Source organism: Arachis hypogaea, chromosome 9 (genome assembly GCF_003086295.3).
Source record: "Arachis hypogaea cultivar Tifrunner chromosome 9, arahy.Tifrunner.gnm2.J5K5, whole genome shotgun sequence".
Taxonomy (NCBI): Eukaryota; Viridiplantae; Streptophyta; class Magnoliopsida; order Fabales; family Fabaceae; genus Arachis; species Arachis hypogaea.
The window spans coordinates 23,280,300-23,289,717 of record NC_092044.1 but is presented as its reverse complement, the minus strand read 5'-3'; the positions used below and the strand labels follow the sequence as shown (position 1 = coordinate 23,289,717).

The 9,418-nt window shown below is 39.7% G+C and overlaps 1 non-coding gene across 1 annotated transcript; it reads left to right on the top strand.

The window, feature by feature from the left end:
* Positions 1-3,320: 3,320 nt before the first annotated feature.
* Positions 3,321-3,424, top strand: LOC112713908 (small nucleolar RNA R71). Its single transcript, XR_003158868.1, has one exon. It is a non-coding gene; the product is annotated as a small nucleolar RNA R71 (small nucleolar RNA).
* The last annotated feature ends 5,994 nt before the right edge of the window (positions 3,425-9,418 follow it).

Sequence of the window (9,418 nt, the reverse complement as noted above, 5' to 3'; positions counted from 1 at the left end):
ATAAAAGAATGGGAGAGATAAGAATGAGGAAATTCATTGAGATCAGGAGATATTGTCTCTTTGGATTAAATCCAGCTTATATCCTCTTCAATCATGCAACTCATTGACCTATTGGCAATCATGATTGATTGAGCCCCAATCCCTTGGTGACTCAATCTCTCAGATCTTGATAAATAGCCAATTCTTTGGTCTAATTTCTCATAAAGAGAGATATGCTTGGTCCCTGATTATACCACACATCCTTGTAGGTCCAGGTAGAGGGAGGATTATATGTCACCATATCCAAACACCAAAATCCAGATTCTACTCAAGTGTGAGAAGAGATTTCTAGCATGGTTTCATGTTTCCTTTTCCAAGGTTCCTATGAAACCCATTTTGCAGTCAATCTCTTTTCCAAGATAATTGAACACTAAGCATGAAAATCGAAATTCCTTCTAGCAAATCAAAGAGAAGATGAAGAGAAGAAGAAATTCACTATCATTAATCCATCAAGTACAATAGAGCTCACTCTCTCAATGAGAGGGCATTTAGATACTCATAGCTCAAAAAGAAAGTACAAAAGATGGAAGAGATGAAGTGTAAAAAGTGAAAAACTAAAACTCTACAATCCCCTTGAGATAGTGATCTGCGTATCTGTCTGTGTTTCCAATACTTCCAACGGTATTTATACTACTCCTAGATCTAGAAATAAAAGAAATTACAAAAGTGAAAAGAAAATTACAATTTGGAGGAAAAAGAAACTCAACAAACGTGATCTTCCAACTGGTGTATGAATGGCGCTCCCCTGGCGTGTCACGCTCTCTTCGTTTCAAGCTTGGCGTGCCACGCCTCACCCTCCAAGTGGCACGCCTTCCTCTATCACATCCCTGGCGTGTCACGCCTTCGAGCCAAAGTGGCACGCCCATGGCATTTTAATTGACCCAAGTACCCTAGCGTGCAACACCTTCGAGCCAAAGTGGCACGCCCAGGCCATTTTAAAGTCCTCAAGTAGCTTGGCGTGCCACGCCTTCGACACCAAGTGGCACGCCCAGGCCATTTTCCACATCTTCATGCTTCTGGAAACTTGTACAAGCGTGGCACGCTCAGGGTCTGGCGTGCCACGCCCCCTCTAAATGCTTCATCATCTTGCTGGCGTGCCACGCCTCATCATCCAAGTGGCACGCTCAGTTCATTTGGCCATTTATCTCCTCCTCTGGAAAACACTACCAGCGTGCCACGCCATGAGACTGGTGTGCCACGCCCTTCACTTGCCTTGGTTCCAAAGGTTGGCATGCCACGCCTAGACGTTCAAGTGGCACGCCAAAGTGGGACAAATGAGCTGGCGTGCCACACCTTCGATACCAAGTGGCACGCCCAACTTTGTTTGGCCTCCTTCAGTGCTGGCGTGCCACGCCTGATCATTCAGGTGGCACGCCCTAGTGGGACTTCTTGAGCTGGCGTGCCATGCCTTCGACACCAAGTGGCACACCCAGCTTTTTGCTTTGCCTTCTCGTTCATTGGCGTGCCACACCTGGTTGCTCACGTTGCACGCCCAGACCTTATTACCCTTCGACCCCTTCTCTGGATTCTTGTACCAGCGTGCCACGCCATGTTGCTCAAGTGGCACGCCCATTCAATTGTGGGTCTCTTAGGCTTGGCATACCATGCCTTGATCCTCAAGTGGCACGCCCAAGTGAATTCTGAAACTGGCGTGCCACGCCTTTGATACAAAGTGGCACGCTCTAGTGATGACTCTTCTAGGTAATAAGTTGGCGTGCCACGCCCAGTTTCTGGCATGCCACGCCCCTTTGATGGTCTTCATTGTTGCTCTATGGAATGTTGTACCAGCGTGCCACGCCCAGCTTCTAGCGTGCCATGTCAATACATTTTTGTGGCGTTTGTTCCATGTGGCATGCCTGCCTCACACGCCCACTTGTTTAGTTGTTTCCTTCCCATTTTTTATGTCTTTTTCGCCTGAAATTCAACACAAACTCATTTGAAAGTAATGTACTATGATATTCATCAATTAAGACATGAATTACAATGATCAAATGAGATTATGCCTCTTTTATGGTCCTTTTTATGCAAGAAAAGGGTAGATGATGTAAGTCATCAGTGAGATTCTTGCAGCTTATACCTCAAAGATCCCTAGTTTTTTCATTACAGAGAGTGGCATGAGGTTGATACTTGATCCTAGGTCACACAGAACCTTTTCAAAGGTCAATGTGCCTATGGTGCAAGGTATCAAGAACCTTCCGGAATCCTCTTTCTTTTGAGGTAACTTCAGCTGAACCAATGCACTTAGTTCATTGATGAGCAATGGATGTTCATCCGCCCTAGTCTTCATGATTGCTCCTATATATTGAGCAACTTGCTCTTCAATAACATTTTCGTCCTCTTCAGAGGAAGAATATTCGCCAGAGCTCATGAATAGTAACAGTAGGTTCAGTGGAATCTCTATGGTCTCTAGATGAGCCTCAGATTCCTGTGGTTCCTTAATAGAGAACTCCTTGTAGTCCAGTGGATGTCCCATGAGGTCTTCCTTACTGTGAATCACATCCTCCTCCTCTTCTATAGGTTCGGCCATTTTGGTTGTATTAATGGCCTTACACTCTCTTTGTGGATTCTCTTCTGTATTACTTGGGAGAGTACTAGGAGGAGTTTCAGTAATTCTTTTACTCACCTGACCCACTTGTGCCTCCAAATTTCTTATGAACGACCGTGCCTTAGTCATGAAACTGAGGGTGGTCTTAGATAGATCAGAGACTATGTTTGCCAAGCTAGAGAGGCTTTGCTCAGAATTCTCTGTCTGTTGCTAAGAAGATGATGGGAAAGGCTTATAATTTCCAAACCTATTTCTCCCACCATTATTGTTATTGAAGCCTTGTTGAGGCTTCTGTTGATCCTTCCATGAGAAATTTGGGTGATTCCTCCATGAAGGATTATAGGTGTCTCCATAGGATTCTCCCATGTAATTCACCTCTTCCATTGTAAGATTCTCAGGGTCATAAGCTTCTCCTTCAGAGGAGGCGTCTTTAGCTTGCAATCCAGTCAGACTCTGAGAAATCATATTGACTTGGTGAGTCAATATTTTGTTCTGAGCCAATATGGCATTCAGAGTGTCAATCTCAAGAACTCATTTCCTCTGAGTCACCCCATTATTCATAGGATTTCTCTCAAAAGTGTACATGAACTGGTTATTTGTAACCATTTCAATGAGTTCCTGGGCTTCTGCAGGCATTTTCAGATGAAGAGATCCACCAGCAGAGTGGTCCAATGACATCTTGGATAACTCAGACAGACCATCATAGAATATACATATGATGCTCCATTCTAAAAACATGTCAGAAGGACACCTTTTGGTTAATTACTTGTATCTTTCCCAAGCTTTATAGAGGGATTCACCTTCCTTCTGTCTGAAGGTTAGGACATCCACTCTGAGCTTACTCATCTTTTGAGGTGGAAAGAATTTGGTCAAGAAAGCATTGACCAGCTTGTTCCAAGAGTTCAAGCTTTCTCTAGATTGTGAGTCCAACCATGTCCTAGCTCTGTCTCTCACAGCAAAGGGGAAAAGCATAAGTCTGTAGACCTCGGGATCAACCCCATTGGTCTTAACAGTATCATAGATCTGCAAGAATTCAGATAAGAATTTATGAGGATCTTCTGATAGAAGTCTATGAAACTTGCAGTTCTGCTGCATTAGAGAAACTAATTGAGGCTTAAGCTCAAAGTTGTTTGCTCCAATGGCAGGAATTGAGATGCTTCTTTCATAGAAGTTGGAAGTTGGTGCAACATAGTCACCAAGCATCTTCCTTGCATTGTTGGCATTGTTGTTATTTTCGGCTGCCATGTCTTCTTCTTTTTCGAAAATTTTTGTCAGGTCCTCTCCAAAGATTTGTGCTTTAGCTTCTCTTAGCTTCCTCTTCATAGTCCTTTCAGGTTTAGGATCGGCTTCAACAAGAATATCCTTATCCTTGTTCCTACTCATGTGAAAAAGAAGAGAACAAAAAATAAGAGGAATCCTCTATGTCATAGTATAGAAATTCCTTTATGTGAGTAGAAGAAGAAAATAAGAGAAGAATAAGGTAGAGAGAAAATAAAGAGAATTCGAACGCAGAGAGGGAGAGAGGGTTCGAATTTTAAGAAGGAGGGAAGTGTTAGTAATTAAATAAATAAATAGAAAGAGATGAGAGAGAGAAGAAATTCGAAAATTAATTAAAAGAAAAGAAAAATATTTTTGTTTTTATTTTAATTATTGGTTAGTATTCAAAAATTAAGAAAAGGAATAAAATAAAATTAGAGTTTAAAACAATTAGTTAATGAAAAAGATTTTTGAAAAGATTGTGAGTGGTTTTCGAAAATTGAGAAGTGAAAAAGTAGTTAGGTAGTTTTGAAAAAGATAAGAAATAGTAAGTTTTGAAAAGATAAGAAGTTAGAAAAAGATTTTGAAATTAAAATTTGAAAAAGATATGATTTGAAAAAGATATGATTGAAAAAGATATGTTTGAAAAGATATGATTGAAAAAGATTTGATTTTTAAAATTAAAATTGATTACTTGACTAACAAAAAACTAAAAGATATGATTCTAGAATTTAAAGATTGAACCTTTGTTAACAAGAAAGTAACAAACTTAAAATTTTTTTGAATCAAATCCTTAATTGTTAGCAAGGTTTTCGAAAATATGAAATAAAAATAAGAAAAAAATTTTTGAAAATCAATTTTTAAAATTTTCGAAAATATTAAGAAGAAAAATGAAAAAGATTTGATTTTTTCAAAAAGATTTGAAAAGATAGAATTTTTAAATTGAAATTTTGACTTGACTAACAAGAAACAACTAAATTTTAAAAATCTTTGACTAAGTCAACCCAAAATTTCAAACTTTATGAGTGAAATAAGGAAAGGATATATATTTTTTATTTTTGAATTTTAATGAAGAAAGAGGAAAACAACAAAATGACTCAAGACATGAAAATTTAAGATCAAAACAAAGAAAACATGCAAGAACACTTTGAATATCAAGATGAACACCAAGAACACTTTGAAGATCATGATGAACATCAAGAACATATTTTTGAAAATTTTTTAAGAAAAGAAACACATGCAAGACACCAAACTTAGAAATTTTTAATGCTTAGACACTAACAAATCAAAAATGCATATAAAAAATAAGAAAAGACACAAAACAAGAAAATCAAAAGATCAAACAAAGACAATCATCAAGAACAACTTGAAGATCAAGAAGAACATATGCATGAGTTTTTGAAAAATGCTAGAGAAATAAAAACATACAATTGATACCAAACTTAAAATTTGACTCTAGACTCAAACAAGAAACACAAAAAAATTTATTTTATGATTTTATTAAATTTTTTTTGATAATTTTTTGAAAATTAGAAAAAAAAATTTGAAAGATTTTTGAAAAATTTTTGAAAATAGAACAAGAAAAAAATTACCTAATCTAAGCAACAAGATGAACTGTCAGTTGTCCAAACTCGAACAATCCCCGGCAACGGCGCCAAAAACTTGGTACACGAAATCGTGAGTTCACATTTTTCTCACAACTCCGCGCAGCTGACTAGCAAGTGCACTGAGTCGTCCAAGTAATACCTTATGTGAGTAAGGGTCGATCCCACGGAGATTATCGGCTTGAAGCAAGCTATGGTCATCTTGTAAATCTCAGTCAGGCGAATTCAAATGGTTATGAGGTTTTGATGATTAAAAGAGAAATAAAACATAAAATAGGATAGAGATACTTATGCAATTCATTGGTGGAAATTTCAGATAAGCGTATGGAGATGCTTTGTTCCATCTGAGCATCTGCTTTCCTATTGTCCTCATCCAATCATGTGTACTCCCTTCCATGGCAAACTGTATGTTGGTGGAACACCGTTGTCAATGGCTACCATCCGTCCTCTCAGTGAAAACATATCCGCTACGGTTTCCCACATGGCTAATCAGCTGTCGATTCTCGATTGTGTCAGAATAAGATCCACTGATCCTTTTGCACACTGTCACTGCGCCCAACAGTCACGAGTTTGAAGTTCGTCACAGTCATCCCATCCCAGATCCTACTTGGAATACCACAGACAAGGTTTAGACTTTCTGGATCTCAAGAATGCTACCAATTGATTCTAGCTTATACCACAAAGACTCTGATCTAACAGAATGGAAGGCTCTGTTGTTAGGAGAGGCAACCATGCGTCGTGAACCAGGAGGCCAAGAGATACACACTCAAGCTCTTGTAGATAGAACGGAGGTGGTTGTCTGGCACGCGTTCATAAGGGAGGATGATGATGAGTGTCACGGATCATCACATCCATCAGGTTGAAGTACGAATGAATATCTTAGAATAAGAATAAGCGTGAATTGAATAGAAAAACAATAGTACTTTGCATTAATTCATGAGGAACAGCAGAGCTCCACACCTTAATCTATGAGGTGTAGAAACTCCACCGTTGAAAATATATAAGTGATGAAAGTCCAGGAATGGTCGAATGGCCAGCCCCAAAACGTGATCAAGAGATCAAAAGTGATCCAAAGATAGTCTCAAAAATGATCTAAAGATATCAATACAATAGTAAAAATTGCTATTTATACTAAACTAGCAAACTAGGTTTACAGAAAATGAGTAACTAAGTGTAGATAGTGCAGAAATCCACTTCCAGGGCCTACTTGGTGTATGTTTGGGCTGAGCATTGAAGCTTTCACGTGCATAGGCTCTTCTTGGAGTTTAAACGCAAATTTTGGTGCCACTTTGGGCATTTTACGCCAGAAAAGGGTCTCTGGTGGGCGTTTGGACGCCAGTTTGAGCCATCAAATCTCGGGCAAAGTATAAACTATTATACATTGCTGGAAAGCCCAAGATGTCTAATTTCCAACGCAATTGAGAGCGCGCCAATTGGGCTTCTATAACTCTAGAAAATCTACTTCAAGTGCAGGGAGGTCAGAATCCAATAGCATCTTCAGTCCTTTTTCAGCCTATGAATCAGATTTTTGCTCAGATCCCTCAATTTCAGCCAGAAAATACCTGAAATCACAGAAAAACACACAAATAGTAAAATCCAAAAATATGATTTTTGCATAAAAACTAATAAAAATATATTAAAAAGTAACTAAAACATATTAAAAACTATGTAAAAACAGTGGCAAAAAGCGTATAAATTATCCGCTCATCAATCATCCAAGCCATATACAACGACTTCCGACTTAACGCATCCGCCACTACATTTGCCTTCCCCGGATGGTAGTTCAACTTAAAGTCGTAGTCCTTCAATAATTCCATCCACCTCCTCTGCCTCATATTAAGCTCTTTCTGATCAAAGAGGTATTTCAAGCTCTTGTGATCGGAGAAGACTAGAAACTTAACCCCATAGAGATAATGCCTCCACACCTTTAGCGCAAACAAAACCGCAGTGAGCTCCAAGTAGTGCGTAGGATAATTAACTTCATGAGGTCTCAACTGCCGTGAGGCATACGCCACCACATTACGATGCTGCATCAGCACGCACCCTAGACCCTTCAGTGAGGCATCACAGTACACCTCAAATGGTTTGTTCGGCTCAGGTAACACCAACACAGGTGCAGTGGTCAACTTTTTCTTCAATGCCTGAAAGCTTTCCTCACACTCAGGAGTCCAAATAAATGGTGCATCCTTGTGGGTTAACTTTGTCAATGGCAAGGCTAATTACGAAAAGCCCTTGATGAACCTTCGATAATAACCAACTAAGCCCAGAAAACTCCTTATTTTAGTTACTGTGGTTGGTTGCTTCCATTCCATCACTGCCTCCACCTTAGATGGATCAACTTCTATCCCATGTTTACTCACTACATGCCCTAAAAATTTTACCTCACTCTTCCAGAATTCACATTTAGACAGCTTCGCATAGAGTTTCTTTTCCTTTAGTATTTGTAACACAATCCTCAAGTGTTCCGCATGCTCTTCTTCAGTCTTGGAATAAATCAGTATGTCATCAATGAAGACAACAACGAATTTATCTAGAAACGAACAGAAAACTCTATTCATGTAATCCATAAACACTGCAGGAGCGTTCGTCAACCCAAAAGACATTACAGTGTACTCGTAATGACCATAACGAGTCCTAAAAGCGGTCTTAGGGATATCCTCATCCCTCACCCTTATCTGGTGATAACCGGATTGCAAGTCGATCTTGGAGAAAATCCCAGCTCCTTATAACTGATCCATGAGATCATCAATTCTTGGCAATAGGTACTTATTCTTTATTGTGACCTTGTTCAACTGCCTGTAATCCACACAGAGCCACATACTCCCATCTTTCTTCTTTACTAGTAACACTAGAGCACCCCACGGAGAAATACTTGGTCGGATAAAATTCTTACCTAACAAATCCTCTAACTGAGACTTTAACTCAGCCATTTCTAGTGGTGACATCCTATACGGAGCATTTGAGATTGGTCCAGCCCCAGGCACTAACTCGATAGCAAACTCAACCTCTCGATTAGGTGGAAATTCATCAATATCCTCGGGAAACACTTTTGGAAACTCACACACAACCGGAATTTTCTCCAATCTTTGATCATCACCCGAAACACTCGTGGTCAACAACAGAATACCTTGACATTCAGTTCCAGAGCAATCCACCATTATAGAATTCAAGTAGTAACTATTCACCACAACCGGCCCTTCTGTATCTTCCGGCGTGAAGCACACTATTTTTGTAGAATAGTCGAGCAGGATATGGTTCTTAGATAACCAGTCCAATCTCAAGATAAGATCAAGACTGATCATCGACAAGCAAATTAAATTATGGACAAAATCACGCTGCTTGAATCTAAATGAAACTTGCGGGCATCATAGCCTAGTTACCATGGCTTCATGTGTAGTGTTATACACTTTTAGGTCATAACCTAAAACTACAATATTCAAGCCTAGCTCACTAGCTTTTTTAAATGCAATAAATGAATGTGTTGCTCCATAATCAAATAAAGCATTTAAAATTTGACTAGCCATTTCACAGATACCTCGGATAAGTGTCTCGGATCCCTCGGTACCTATAGCTGAGGTGGTGAACACTCGACCAGTCTGTTGTGCTTTCCCAGCACCTTGCCTCTGCTTCTCCAGGCAGTTTGCGGCCTTATACCCCGCCTTTCCATAATTGTAGCACAAACCCCATCCGGCCTTGCATGGTGCTCCTAGATGGTGACTTCCACATCTAGCACAAGCTTGCTCATTTTGAGGCTACTTCCCAAACTTTTCCCTTGGGATCTGTTGTTGTTGGGCCTCCTAAAAGAACCTCCTCGCTTGAAAGGCGGACCTCTAAGTGCAAGATTCTTCCCTCGGTTCTATGGGAATGATCCTTTGTGACTTCCTCTCTCAGTGGCTGCCTTCTTCACACACTTTTCAGCAACTCTACACTTGTTCACCAACTTAAAGAAAGTTCTGATCTCCATTGGTCCCAC